Source organism: Papaver somniferum, chromosome 5 (assembly GCF_003573695.1).
Source record: "Papaver somniferum cultivar HN1 chromosome 5, ASM357369v1, whole genome shotgun sequence".
NCBI classification, from domain to species: domain Eukaryota; kingdom Viridiplantae; phylum Streptophyta; class Magnoliopsida; order Ranunculales; family Papaveraceae; genus Papaver; species Papaver somniferum.
In genome coordinates, this window is record NC_039362.1 from 13111543 (window position 1) to 13128102 (window position 16560).

Below are 16560 nucleotides of genomic sequence, written 5' to 3' on the forward strand. Positions count from 1 at the left end.
TGCCATTTTACTACTTAATCGGTTACAAAATAATTATATTAGTCGTCCGATTGTTAAATCGGAAGAAGATGGTGAACCTGAAATGTTTGATGATGTGCATCTATATGAGCTAATCTTTGAATATTATCCGTACACTCATATTACACTCGGATCAACGACTAGTTTTTTCGAAAAATAGAGTCGTTGGGACTCTAATATATATCTAAGGAGGGTATGCTCTTCTCCTTTATGCTACACCTATACATTTTAACTCCCTATCAAAGAAATCATCTTCAAGATAATGGCTCAACCGTTCGTTAGTCCTACATAGTTCAAGGTAGAAGAATATTGATCTTTATTTAGGTGATATGTTCAATTCAATATCTCAATTCCTCAATTCAATCTGCAATCAGCAAATAGGAATTTGCAAGCCTGATTGAATAAGAGAAGTAACTTGGACAGTATCACAAACCAATATCCAAGTGTCAATCAATTCGATCAACAACCTAAAGGTCGGGTTCAAGAACTGATTGAACTTATAACGTGCAACCTGTGATATTTATATTATATAACAAAATATAATACGGAAAATAAATAACACAGACACCAGAATTTTGTTAACAAGGAAAACCGCAAATGCAGAAAAACCCCGGGACCTAGTCCAGCTTTGGACACCACATTGTATTAAGCCTCTACAGACACTAGCATACTACCAATGAACTTCAGACTGGAATGTAGTTGAGCCCTAATCAATCTCACACTGATCAAGGTACAGTTGCGTTCCTTACGTCTCTGAACCCCAGAAGGATTCTACGCACTTGATTCCCTTAGCTGATCTCACCCACAACCAAGAGTTTCTACGACCCAAAGTCGAAGACTTGATAAACCAATCTGTCTCACACAGAAAAGTATATTGGAATAGATAAATTTGTCTCCCACAAAAATACCTATGAGTTTTGTACCGTATTTTGATAAATCAAGGTGCACAGAAACCAATTGATAAACCGGACCTATATTCTCGAAGAACAACCTAGTATTATCAATCACCACACAATAGTCGTAACCGCATGGAAGCGAAACAAGATATTGTGGAATCACAGACGATGAGACAAAGATATTTGTGACTACTTTTAATCTTACCTATCGGAGAAAAATCTCAAGCAAATCTTAGCAAAGATAATACTCAATCATGATAGTAGAAGTAAGATCAGAACACGCAACTACAGAGAAAATAGTGGGGTCTGGCTTCACAATTCCAATGAAGTCTTTAAGTTATTAGCCTACAGGTTTTCGTAAAAAACCTAAGGTTAAAGGAGAATCGACTCTAGTCGCAACTAATATCACACATGAGGTGTGGGGATTAGGTTTACCAGTTGCTAGAGTTCTTCCTTATATAGTTTTCAAATCAGGGTTTGCAATCTAAGTTACCTTGGTAACAGAGTATTCAATATTCACCGTTAGATGAAAACCTGATTAGATCCAAGATAATATCTTTCAACTGTTAGATCGAACTTAGCTTGTTATACAAAAATGAAAAACCCCGGGACCTAGTCCAGATTGAACAGACATTGTATTAAGCCGCTATAGACAATAGTCTACTCCAAATTAACTTCGGTCTGGACTGTGATAGACACATTTTTGTGTCTTATATAATCTCAATTGTATATATTATTAGTGCTCGATTTTATATTTATTATGGATTTTTATGTCCCTGTAGGTATTTTTGGAGAAATAAACTTTTGTGGCGAAATTGCTCGAAAAGTGGTTTTTGCGCTCGTGGGAGAAAAGTACTAAAGACACCCCTCATTTGGATAAGGGGAACGCAATTACTAAGGGGAACTCTACTGATAAGGGGTACCCTAATTTCTATTTACACCTCACGGATATTGGCACCCCCGGATTGGCTAAGGGCAATCCATCCTCTACCTTTCAAACAAGGAATTTTGCGGGAAAACAAGCTATCACTTGCATGGAAGTTTGATCGGATTTCGGGAGTAATTTTAACGAGACTCAATCTCCGATTTGGTTTGCTTTAGTCCTGTTAGGACAACACAGGATGGGTAAAGGGTTTCAGCTAGAAAAAGAAGGAAGTTATGGTCATGTACGATATAACAGGGGACGAGCTATAAATATTCTCGGATTTTGTGGATCGGTATTTGGACGAGATTTTTGAGGAGTTTGTCTTGGATATTAACTGGCATCAATATTGTACGACAAAACAGGGTTGGTAACACTATTTGAATCGAGAAAAGAGGAGGTACACATCGATTTGGAGTTAAACAAGGTGCCAAGAATATCCCGGTGATTTTGCTGCAAATACGTGGAGAACAAGTGAGACTTTCCTTGTTTGACCTGAGTATATATTTGGAAGAGTTTGGTTTGAATCAAAAACGTGTAAACAGGCTTGGGAGAAAAATCAGAAGTTGCATCACTTCGGAGATAAAACAGGGAGAGAAATTATTTACGGGAACTTGGTTGAATATTTGTAAAGTACTTGGAATTAGAGAAGGGATATCATCCCTTGGATTCGTTTCTGCATGTTTGGAGATATTTGTGAAGGCTAAGAGAAATAAAAAGAAAGAATAGAAGACGTGACTTCCGGTGAAAGAGAAGAAGATATTCTCGGATTTATCTAGCCTGTGGGTATAAAAGAGCTTTGGGGAGTTTCAGAAAAATGGGATCGAGACTTTAAGGGAAGTTTAGAGCACCACAGAGCCGAGAAATCGAAGTTGCAGGAAACTGGGTTCTGCTGCTGCTGAAGGAGAAGACGAAGAACAAAGGCCTGTCAAAGTCAGTCGCATAGAACTATCGCATATCAACAGCAAAACAATACAGTCGTAATCCAGCAGTCTTAATATCTCTGTAACACTCAATCTGCAACAACTATAAACGTTGCAGTTGAGCTGCTTTTATTATTTTTCTCATATTTATTCAATAAAAACACCTTTTTGAGCAATGCAAAATTCTTTTGAGCGTATTTCTACCATGAGGAGCTAAACCCCTTAGCTGAGGTGACGGAGGAAGCCATTGTTCCATGAAAAGTGGTATATTTCTATTTTAATTAATTTTTGCAATTTCTTTTATGATTATTTACATAGAACTAGTATTGGAAAATTGATTTTTATTGAATGATTGTGATTCGTTTTGATGGAACATGCTTAGTTTAAGACTTTTGATGTTTCATGCTTGATGTTTACAATTGTTACTTCAAAAATCTACAAGAGGCAATAAATTAAAATCACTATAAACGTAAAGAATTACATGAATATTGATTAGATTAAATCGCTTAATTGGTTAATGGTGGAATCCTGAGTCTCGGTGCTTTTTATAATCTTGATAACAACTTCTTGAGTTTTCTATTGAATTTGAATTTAAAATCGAATCTTCACAAGTCTGAGTGAACGACAACTTTACTACCAATTTTACAACAACATAAAAACCACTTTTCGTCAAAGTAAGCAATTTTCAAAGTGATTGAAACTTGTCATGACTTTAGTCACTAGGTAAAGATGAACTTGGTTAAATCCAAAGCTTACCAACACATATTTCGATAAATAGATAGGCGAGATAAACTCGGCTCGAATAGCAAATGTGTATAATCTAAGTCTATATAGCAAAATAACTTTTGTCTCAAGATAGGAGATAAATAGACTTTTGAGTGATAGATAAGTTCAAGTCTCCACATACCTTTTAGTCGATGAAGATCCACCGGTTCCTTGAGTAGTCCTTCGTCTTGTATGATGATTGCCATGGAGTTCTTGAGCTCAACTACACTTTCTATCCTAGTCCGAGACCTTAGCTATAGTAGACTAGAAATCAAGACTTATAGTTTTGATCACTAACATTGACAAACATGATTGAGATAGAAACACATGTGAGTTCGACCGAGCAATGCCCTAACATTAACGTTCGTGTTAAACTAATCGAGTCATTATTGGCCAAATCGTCTCATGATCATCTCTTGACTGGTCAAATAGCATTGACGATCTTGAGGGTCCTTACACTATTATATAAAAAAATATAATACGAAAAAGAAATAACACAAACACCATAATTTTGTTAACGAGGAAAACCGCAAATGCAGAAAAACCCCGGGACCTAGTCCAGCTTTGAACACCACACTGTATTAAGCCGCTACATACACTAGCCTACTACCAATGAACTTCGGACTGGAATGTCGTTGAGCCATAATCAATATCACACTGATCAAGGTACAGTTATGTTCCTTACGTCTCTGAACCCCAGCAGGATTCTATGCACTTGATTCCCTTACCTAATCTCACCCACAACCAAGAGTTGCTACGACCCAAAGTAGAAGACTTGATAAACAAATCTGTCTCACACTCAAAAGTCAATTGGAATAGATAAATCTGTCCCCCACAGAAATACCTATGAGTTTTGTTCCGTCTTTTAATAAATCAAGGTGCACAGGAACCAATTAATAAACCAGACTTATATTCCTGAAGAATAGCCTAGTATTATCAATCACCTCACAATAATCTTAACCGTATGAAAGCGAAACAAGATATTGTGGAATCACAAACGATGAGACGAAGATGTTTGTGACTACTTTTAATCTTACCTATCATAGATAAATCTCAAGAAAATCTTAGAAAATATAATACTCAATCACGATAGTAGAAGTAAGATCAAAACACACAACTACAGAGAAAATAGTGAGGTATGGCTTCACAATCCCAATGAAGTCTTTAAGTCGTTAACCTACAGGGTTTCGTGAAAAACCTAAGGTTAAAGGAGAATCGACTCTAGTCGCAACTAGTGTCACATATGAGGTGTGGGGATTAGGTTTCCCAGTTGCTAGAGTTCTCCCTATATATTTTTCAAATCAGGGTTTGTAATCTAAGTTACCTTGGTAATAATCATTCAACATTCACCGTTAGATAAAAATCTGATTAGATTCAAGCTAATATCTTTCCACCGTTAGATCGAACTTAGCTTGTTATACACAAACGAAATGTACCTTCATTTAGGTTTGAGTAACCATATCTAAACGTGTACACTAGGTTGGCTCAACAGTAGTTAAGTAGTTAGCTATATGGACACTCTCATATCAAACTTATTCATCTTAACTACAACTAGTTCAAATGACTCACATGAAACTAGTTAAAGAGTTATTCAATTGTTATATTCTCATGGAAGTATACAAGAACACAATTGAAGCAAAATTGGTTTGACTCACTCGAATCAATTCACGAACATTATAGCCACGATTTGCAAAGAATTAACTCCTTATTATATAAATGTATTAGTTCATGAACAAACCGATTTTAGAACTTTAGCCACTCAAGTATGCAAACGAGTGCGCATACTTATAGTAGATGGTTTGAGTTTGGGTTCGCCAGTATGCAAATGGGTTCACATACTTCCAAACACATCAGAAATTTCCGGACCCAAACCCTTCGCCAGTACACGTATGGGTATGGGTAATTAGGTACTCGGAATTTCGCAACTAACAGTTACGCATACGGGTATACATACTATAGTTCCGGTCATGGATCACATACATGCAAGAATGCATACTATGTTTATAACCAATGATAGTTAAGTGTTCTAAACTCTATTTCAATCATTGAAACTTTCTTAGAGGATGACAATAGCTGTTTTCACGAACTATTAGCATCAAAGCAATTTTCAAGTTATTGAAATAATCATAACGAAACATTCCAAGTCTACATCAGATGATTGTATCACACAAACCATGTAAGATGTTACTCGGCGATTTTCACATGATCATCTTTTGACTTTCGTCAAGAATATAAGATGAACTTGGTTGAAGCGAAAGCTTACCAACACATATTTCGATAAATATGTAAGCGAGTTAAACTCAGCTCGAAATCTTAAATGTGCATAATCAAATACTATATAGTAATACGACTTTTGTCTCAATATAGGAGATAGAGTAGAAATATACTTTTCAAGTGATAGATGAGTTTTAGTCTCCACATACCTTTTGTTGATGAAGTTCCACAATCTCTCCTTAGTATTTCTTCATCTTCAATTGATGAACGCCGTGAAGTCTAATGCTCAACTACATAATCTATCCTAGTCTGAGACATCACTATAAGTAGACTAGAAATCAAGACTTATAGTTTTGATCACTAACATTGACAAACAAGCTTGAGATAGAAACGCTTGCGAGTTCGACCGAGCAGTCCTCTAACAAAGTCTCTCTCTATGTACGGGGAAGACTATTCAAACCATCTGAATTCTGCTTACACTTAAAGCACTGAGGCTGATATTCATCATCTTCTTCTTGATCCTTTTTGTTCTTGACAGGAACTCGATCATGGGGTCGAGAAGATCGATGAGAATCTTTTATAAATCTCTTATTTATTTTCTTGAGAGATCCCGAAACTGTATAGTGATTAATGATAATGACTGTTCAATTTCATCATCAGAATCTTCTGCAATCAGTTCATCAGAATCATCCAGCAATCTATCTTTCTCCATAGGAGCTTTTGGAAGTTTTGTAGCTATAAAAGCAATTCCTTTAGCTTGAAACGATTGTGATTCATGATCAAAGATCTTTAACTTTCCAACGAGTGTGCTTCCGGAAAGTGTTGAAAGATCATTTGCCTCTATGATTGTAACATCCCGATTTTTCGGGATCGGATCCTGCCCAGATCCCATTCCCGAAAACCCGAAATGCTACTTGGATACCATATCCGACCCCGGCTACTAAGCCCAAGATCATTAAGCAATTTATATGGGCAAGATTATTTATGTTCAAATTAATATTTTTCTCGCAGCGGAATACTTAAAAAATTATTTAGGAAAATGTAACCGTTGATTTGATCTAATTTTAAAGTCACCGGAAACAAAACACATTTTGGTTCACAAATAAAAATATCAACACTGTTCAAGTCTTAGGATTTAATTAATAAGAAACGATTTTAATACTAAATTGTAAAACTGAAAACAGACAAAGAAAGATTCCTAGAATTTTAGAGGCTTCATACGAGTTCCAAAATTTGTGATATTTATAGGGATTAATCCAAAATGTAAATACTATTAGTTATAAATTTTCAAGGATTTTTAAATGAAGCTAAGTATTATATGACCTCGGTCAAACACGAAGTTGACCAGCACCACAGAAAATTAAAACTGTGATAGTTTGGTTTAGGAAGTTCACATAAAATCATACACAACTCAAAATTGAACAAGGCTTATCATTTCAGAAAGATAAAAGATAGATATGGATTTTCTCAGAAGACACTAAGATCTAAAATCCAATGTATCATAGTTCTAAAATAGGATGTTTATGAGACATTTAAAAAAATATAGGATATTTTCTATATTCAATACCGGTACAAGGAATTATTTTAAAAATATGTATACCACTCAGAAAATTCGATAATTTTTACCAAATGTCCCTTAAGATGTTTTACATTTATTACAAAAATAATAATATCAAAACTTATTGAGAATTTAAAACGAAAATCAGTCAACTCAACATCATATAATATTTTTACAGCATAAACACTAAGATGAATTACATATTAAAATAGAATTTTAGGCATAAATGATAACTTTAAACTTATAAAATCATTCTCTAAGCTCGACGTTGATCAACTCCTTGTCATGCATCATCTGGAATTTTTGTCATAATACGACGTGAGTTTTGACACTCAGTAGACAGAGAAGCAACAAAAATATTTTCAACTCTTTTAATAAAACAATCATGATTTTCAACCACAACATGCATATCTCACATCATGTCATCCATATTGCAACAACAATAAAATCAAAAAATAAGTCTTAACCACTCTACCCAGGGAGCCAATATCAGTACAAAGAATCAAATCAATTAACCGCTCACTCCAGGGAGACAATATCAACAACATAATCAAATAAATTAACCGCTCGCCCCAGGGAACTCCATGTGGGTTTACGGGATCAAATCCGTTCCCAAAAATATCTCGTATCCCGTTAAAATAGGTTAAATATAATCACAATCACGCCAAAATCATGAATCAATAAATTTAAACGCATTTAATCAAAAAAAATTTAAGAGTTGGTATTGCGCCTACCTCAAATCGCAATCCATAAAGTACCAACAAAAATACTCTCGGCTCCAAAAAAAAAAAAAAAAAAAATCAAAGGAATAGTTCTCTACCAAATAGTTTACGCACCAGGATAACTTAGTTTTGTTTTTCTTTCTTATGTTGACTGTAACCTAAGCACTAAATAGAGATGATATCTCTGAAAATATAATCCTTTTTTTCCTAAGCAAGTCTTCTTGTTAGATACATAGTCAAATAATTAAACCCTAATTACTATTAGCTAATGACGTCATGACATTTGGCACTAAAACTATATTCCTAGTCAAACTAAGTCTGATGGAAACTCAGTCAAAATTTTCTAAGCCAAATTGTTTAGCCTAGTTTACACGCACAAAATAACAACCACAATAAAATTTACTATGCATTAGTAAGCCTATTGAACAGTGACACGTGGCAAGAAACCATGTAAAATCTCAAATTCTTTTATTTGGTCCAGCTGACGATGAGAGTCCAGATTCTCAGTTTTCCTGTCTCTAAGAGCAACTGCAGTGGACGAGCAAACCTATAATTATGGTCCAGGGACGAGACGCAACGGGACGGAGTAAAGATTAAAATCTGGACCAAAACCAAATTCTAGACCATATTTGGTCTGGGACCATGACCAAAACTATATATAGTGGAGCGGAGGTATAATCACCGTTTGGCATCGGGCGTGTGTATAATCTACGCCTGTTGTGAAACGTACGTAAAGTCACCGCCCCATAAAGAGGCGTGTATATAAGTTACGCCCGGTTCAGGCGTTGATAAAATGTTCGCCCGTTGGGACGTTGCTAAAGTTTACGCCCCACGTCAGGCGTTCATAAAATTAACGCCCCATTCAGACGAAGATTATACAAACGCCCCAGCCAGGCGTTGATATTCTTAACGCCCCACGCCAGGCGTATATATAGTTAACGCCCAACGCCAGGCGTTTATATAGTTAACGCCCCAGACAGGCGTTGATATAATTAACGCCCCACTCCAGGCGTTTATATAGTTAACGCCCCAGACAGGCGTTGATATAATTAACGCCCCGCGCCAGGCGTTTATATAGTTAACGCCCCACTCCAGGCGTTTATAAAGTTAACGCCCCAAGCTTGAGTTTAAAAAAAAAAATACTTAGACAAAATTGATTTTGAAATTTTTTTATACCGTTGGTAATTCGAACGTTGAAGAAAATGGAACGTTGGAAAGTTTGGAAGACATTTCGGAACGTTGAAAATTTCGGAAGAAACACCTATATATACACATGAGATCCTGTGACATTTTACCATGACTAAATACTTCAAACTATCCACACCAATAAGAAGAAACATTGTTTCTGCTTTCAAATCAGTTGGAAAATTTTCACGGATTCGCTTACAATGGCACCAAGAGTAGCACGAGGTCCAAATTTTACGACAATTGAAGATGTAACAATGTGTAAAATTCATTTACCTATATCTCAAGATTCTAGTGTTGGAACTGATCAATCAGAGGCGACGTTGTGGACTCGTATCAAGGATGATATTGAACTTCATTTACCTAATAATCCAGAGCGGTCTTGGAGTTCTTGGCAAAAACGATATCAGGGAATAAGTAAAGATGTGGCGTTATTTTCGGCAAAAGAGGCAGAAGTTGAAGGTGAATATCATACTGGATGGGGTCCTGAAAAGAAGGTAAGCATTCTTGATTTTTCGAACAATTGTTTTCTAATATTTAATAAGCGCCCATGTACTTAAGTGTTTTTAAAAACATTAACAGCTTGAAGAAGTTAACAAGAGGTTCAAGGAATGCAACGATGGGAAAAAATTTAAGCACGAAGAGTGCTACCCAGTTGTGTTAGAAAATATAAAATATAATCGACGATCGACTTTTGTATTCGATACGACGCATGATTTGGACACTTATGAGAATAACGAGGAAGATGATGAAGGACCGCAAACAACAACTCAAGGAGAGACCGGTAACGACACAGATGGGGGAGACATAGAGAACACATATCTTCGTAAGATGGGGAAAAAAGCAGCAAAAAGATTGAAGAAAACAGGGAGAGAGAAATCCAGTCACCAAGAGGAATTGATGGGAATAATTATTAAAGAACAACAAAATTTCAATACTCATTACCAAGCACAATCAAGATTCAAGATGGAACAAAGAGCAGCAGAGTTTGCAGCAAAACAAGCTGAACATGCGGCAAAAATAGCCAAGCAAGCTGAAGACGAAGAATTTCGCATCATTATGATGGATCTTGAAAAAATGGAACCTGTACAACAAGAGTACTTCCGACTTCGCAGGGCGGACATAGTTCGGAATAAAAGAAACCAATCTTAACACAAAGGCGGAATAGTTCAAACCTTAATTATTTCTCCTATTTAGTGATTAGTAGTATTATTAGTATTATTATGTTTTAAATTTCTTATTATCTGAACAATTAGCATTATTATTATGTAATTTTTGGATTTTAAATTTACTTCCGTTGATTTGAATTAAATTTCTACTTTTTTGAAACATACGACCTTAATTAAAACTTGAGGATGTTTACATACAAAGAGATAATAGAAAGGAAATGACAAACGACAATTTTTAATTCCCATATTCTGCCCATATATATTCGTCAAGTCATCACGCAAGCGAATATGTGCATCTTTGTTACGCATTGCACGTCGGCGTTGCTGAGCTCTAATTTGGGAAAACTCGTCACTATTGCCTCTTAATATATTAACCGGTGCTGCGTTGCTACGTTGTTCATAAACATGTGGCCAGTCACCGGGTAGACGCTCATCCTCGACTATCATATATGTAAGATAATACAAGTTTTCATGATATAGGCAAGCACATCTGGATTCCACATTCTTGCAGGTTGTTTGATGATTCCAAATTGTTGTTGAAGTACACCAAATCCCCGTTCAACATCTTTTCTTGCACCCTCTTGCATCGATGAAAATATTTCCTTTTTCCTACCAACCGGATGTTTAATGGCCATAATAATAGTAGGAATCTCTGGGTATATTCCATCACCTAGATAATACGGCATATCATATGAATGTCCGTTCACCTCATAGCTCACCGGCGGTGCTTTTCCTGTTACAAGACTTCGAAAAACATATGAACGGTTCATAACATTAATATCGTTGTTAGAACCGGGCATACCAAAAAAAGCATGCCAAAACCATAGGTCATACGACACCACTGCCTCCAACACGATACTTTCGCTCCCTTTATACGCGGTGTAAGCCCCAGATTCTGCCGACGGACATTTATCCCATTTCCAATGCATGCAATCTAGACTACCCAGCATCCCAGGAAATCCCCGGTCTTTGTTTTGCTTGAGCAACAGTTCAATATCACCAGCCGTTGGTTCACGCAAATATTCTTTCCCATACATTCACAATCGTCTTACAGAACCTACGAGTAGCTTCCAGCACAGTTGTTTCTCCTATGCGTAAGTACTCGTCTATTGCATCTGCCGCACATCCGTAAGCTAACATTCGTACTGCTGCTGTTACTTTTTGATGAGGGTTTAATCCTAAAACTCCACAAGCATCGGGTTTTTGAACAAAATATCTGTTTGCATTGGTAACACCTTCCACTATCCGGTTAAACAATTGTCGACGCATTCTAAATCTTCTGCGAAAAACATTGGGTGGTTGGTTTGGGTACGGAGAGAAATAGTCGTTCCATAGAAGTTCAGCCCCTGACTCACGATCTCTTGGTATTCTGATACGAGTTTGAGGCCATTTTGAATTTGTAACAAGGACTCCCAAACTAACGGCCATGTTATTTTGCATAATTGCTATTGCATCATCATCCGAGGAATAAAAACTACTATTAGAAGAAGAAGATGAAGAAGAAACAGAAGAGCAATAATGAGCGGTTTTCTCATAGTGTTCCATTACTATATGAAGCAGAAGAGATGTATTGTTATTCATATATTGAGTGAAACCAGTCTTTAATTTATAACCCATTTTCAAGAGCATTAAAAAAACCAAAAATAGATATTTTTTTGGGTTCACGCAAATGTGTTTTCCAAAAAAGATAAAGTGTTTGTCAGTGACCTGATATGACAATACTATATATGATTAGACTATACTATATATGATATGACTATACTATATAAGATAAGAAAAGATAACTCCAAAGACAGGTCATCTAAATAGTCATAACAAATTAACCCTTCATATTATCATTATCCGAAGTGGACGATCTTGGTGCCACAAAAGGCATGTGCGTTCTCGGATTGGTATTGACTGAGGACATTGTTGAAGCTGATCCTTGATTCATACCACTCCAAACTTGTGATGGCAGGGTTTGGGAAAAGGAACCGTATCCAAGCTGAGGTTGGACAGTGTGGCATACGGAAAAGAGATAGTTGTTGCTGCAAATCAACGTTCGCATTATTTAGCCTTTGTATTTCTGCTTCTTTCGACATAATAACGTCCATCCTCTCCTTCGTTTGTTTTAATGTAAATTCGCGAAATTGTTGATTAAAATCAGCATTTTCTTGAAATAATGTGTAAGCTTCATGCGTGTCAAGAAAAAATAAAATATATAAGTACAAATATACCAACAAAAATCGAACGTACAATAAAAAGTCGAAAGTACACTTACGTGGGATAATAGATGTGGAGGAGGGATATGTACATGTTCAACAGGTTGTTCAATTGGGACCGTATACAAGTCACCGACATACCCATATGTTTGGGCTTCCCAAATAGGATGAGTCACGTAATCTTTGGAGTTGGTTACCATTGTCCAGTATTGTAAATATATATCATAATCTTTAACAACTTGCACTATCTCTGTTGCATCGACCAAACCTTCTTTTTTAGGCGTTCGGCTTGAATATTGCCAATATCCCCTATAACTGTGTGTAGTCTTATAGGAACAACGAAAGTACAATGGTTTTGCCGCCAACACCTTTCACCAAGATACATGTTGTGCTGTACAGTTAGAAAGGGAATAAGAATTTAGTAAGTATGTTATATAGGAAAAAAGTATGTTATATAGTAAGTATGTTATATAGAAAAAAGTATGTTAATAATAAAATTTACAAATTAACTCACAATGCCCATGTAAGAAAAATATATCTCGAGTCTGATAGCCGCGTAGCCGTGCATCCCATATCAGATGCAAGAACTTCTCTGTATGATTCCCATGGGCGCCATGTCACTTGTTCAGCAGTAAGCTTACTTAGTAAATCCCTACAACGGAAAATATCATTTGTATTCTTCGGTACATTCCATTTAGAAGATACGGGCCATTTTTGTTCTGTACTCGCCTCTGGGATTTCTGGTCGACATATGCCCAGGTATTCATACCCCCAAAACTACTCCATCAAAATAATTAGCCAATTTAATAACTTAGCAACAAAATAAACAATGAGAGGAAAAATAACTAGATTGAAAGAATACCTCTAATACTTGGAATGGACCACATAGTGCCTTCTGTCTCCTCCCAGATAAACGGAGTGCCGCATACAATTTCGAAAACGCAGCACCACCCCAGTCATACGTGGATACTACATCAAGATTTTCAAAAGCAGCTAACCATCCAGCATCAATATAAGTCTTTGCATTAGAAAAGAAAAAATGTCCCAAAACATACATGAAAAAGGCAATTGCTACTCTATGAGCAAGGGTGCTATCATTTTCAGCCGCAACCAACTTGTCTTCGATGAAATATGACCTTAAATATTTAATTGTAATTGAATTTGAAACCCACGACGGTGCTTTTGGACAGAGCGTGACATCTTGGATATCCGGAAAGATATGCTCACGAACATGTTCAAATTGGTACTTCCCCGAATCATAAGGAACATCAGGCCCATCACCGATACTCAGTCCAGTCAACATGAGCCAATCTAGGGGGTGAATCCCATCTCACCAAATGGGAAGTGAAAAGTGTTTGTTGTATCCCAAAACCGCTCAGCAATATAATCAACCATTGAATGGTTGGTTTCGCTACATTGTATGTCCAGTAAATTTTGCCATCCCGCTTTTTCAATAATATATTTAGCTCTAGGACAGTGTTGTGAAATAGTTTGATAGTGATGAATTACCGATGCCAAAGATCCACGATGTTGATACTTCAATTTGTGCTCCCCTGTAAATGTGATGTCCGTAGTAGCGTGCGGTTTATCATCTTGCAGTATAGGAAACCTCCCTAACCGGGGAATATCAACCTCCTTAATTGTACCAGTAGCGATTAAGTTATAATCCTCTTCGGCTACAGATTTTTGTTTCTTGTTCGTCTTCACGCGACCATTGAAACGCGCTGTGAATTTGTTCAACATCTGTGCACACACAATATAGATGCAGTTACATTATTAAAAGACCAACCCTCATTAACGAATATTTTTATTAGTCCATCACCATTTATATTCCAAATACTATAAATCCTTAACACAAACCATATCAATTCCAAATTCTATAATTCCAGAAACACAAATTAAATCGTCACCGATGCATTTCCAAAATCATTACAAGATTCCACAACCCAATTTAATCACTTCAAGATTCCATAAAAATCACTAAAAAATCAATTCCATACTCACGCAATTAGCTCTTCTACATATGTAACTCCCAAAATTTACATAACTACAATTTACATAACTAAAATTAATCACCTCAAAATTCAAAAAAAACAATACAAATTCAATTATTGGTAACCATATTCACATACAACATGCAGAAAACCAATAATTAATCCAATAATTTACATAACTACAATAATTTACAATAATTTAAAATTAATCCAATAATTTACATAACTACAATTATTGATAACCATATTCACTAAAATTAATTACCAACAGACAACATGAAGAAAAACAATAAAAGGAAGCTCTCAATTGAAATAGGTTGATTGAAACAGTTGAAGGGTGAGAACTATTTCCTACATAATCTACATAACCACGGATTTTTACAATACCCAAAAATAATAAATCAAATTTTTACAATACCACTGTGGAAGCTCTAATAAATTTTAGTGAATAGATTATAAATCAAATAAAAATTTACAATACCCACAAATCAAATTTTTACAATACCCACAAATCAAATTTTTACAACCACTGTGGAAGCTCTAATAAATCTAACTATTTTAAAAAAAAATTTAACCAAATTTACATAATCATCAAATATGGTTTTTTTCACATACATATTAATCTCTATAAAAACATAAAATACACATACCCAATTAAATTTAACCAATTTCATGTTCATATTTGTTCGTTAAAACCAAATTTTAGATAAACTAATTTTAACAAATAAAACCCTAAATAAATTATACAACAATATGGATAAAACAAAAGAGATTAAGAAAAAAAAAACATACCTCTTTTGTAACCCGGGTTCATCAAGTATCTTGGTTTTTTCTTTTCTTTTACTGCTCGTCACTGTGATGTTTTTGTTAAGAAGCTGTGTTTGTGGGCGGTAGAAACAAAGAAACAAAGAGGAGGTAGAAAAGAAAAGAAGAAGACGGAGAAGATTAGGGTAAAGGGAAAGTGAACACGTGGCTATACGTGGTGGTTAGAGATTGGCCGGGATTTAATGCCACACGTTCTAGATACGTGTGTTAATAGAAGTCCAACACTATACGTACGCCTGCAAACCAAGCGTTGATTATACGTACGCCTGAGAGAAGAGGAGGCGTTGATTATACGTACGCCCCACGTCAGGCGTTGATTATACGTTCGCCTCAAACAGGCGTTGATTATACTTACGCCTCAAAACAGGCGTTGATTATACGTTCGCCCCACGTCAGGCGTTGATTATACGTACGCATCAAAACAGGCGTTGATTATACGTTCGCCTGAAACAGGCGTTGATTATACGTCCGCTTCAAAACAGGCGTTGATTATACAAACGCTTCATTCAGGCGTTGATTATACGTTCGCCACACCAGGCGTAGATTATACAAACGCCCCTTCTCCGAGCGTGAAATATATGTACGCCCCACAACAAGCGTATTCTTTATCAACGCCCCACAACCAGCGTTAACTATATCTCCGCCCGGCCCAAACGAAGATTATACCAACGCTCCACATGCAAGCGTGGATTATACATCCACCCGACTAAATATACTCCACTGCCTTAACGTGACACTACAGACTAAACTCAAATTTGATCGTTTGTTTTGGTCTTTGATCTTTGGTTTTGATCGTACCACTGTGGACGCTCTAAGGTAATACTTAACAATCATGTCAACTGCCAATGGCAAGTCGACAAGTGTCGACATGGTTAATTACCAATATTCTTTACCAAAACTAGAAGATTCTACGTTCCATTTTCAACTGACTTGGGTGGCTGAATTCATTATGTAAATAATGGTCAAATCTTCGGACCTTAATTAATGGCCGACGCTAAAAATGCCTAATTAAGTTAAATATTCATAAATAAAAACTATCAAGATATATAATTAATTATCTAACCAAGACTAATTAAATAATATTTATCAGAAATATTTTCACAGGTTTGCAAAGAGAAAATACAAATCAAAATATTAAATTACCAAAATACCCTTTATTAACAAAAGA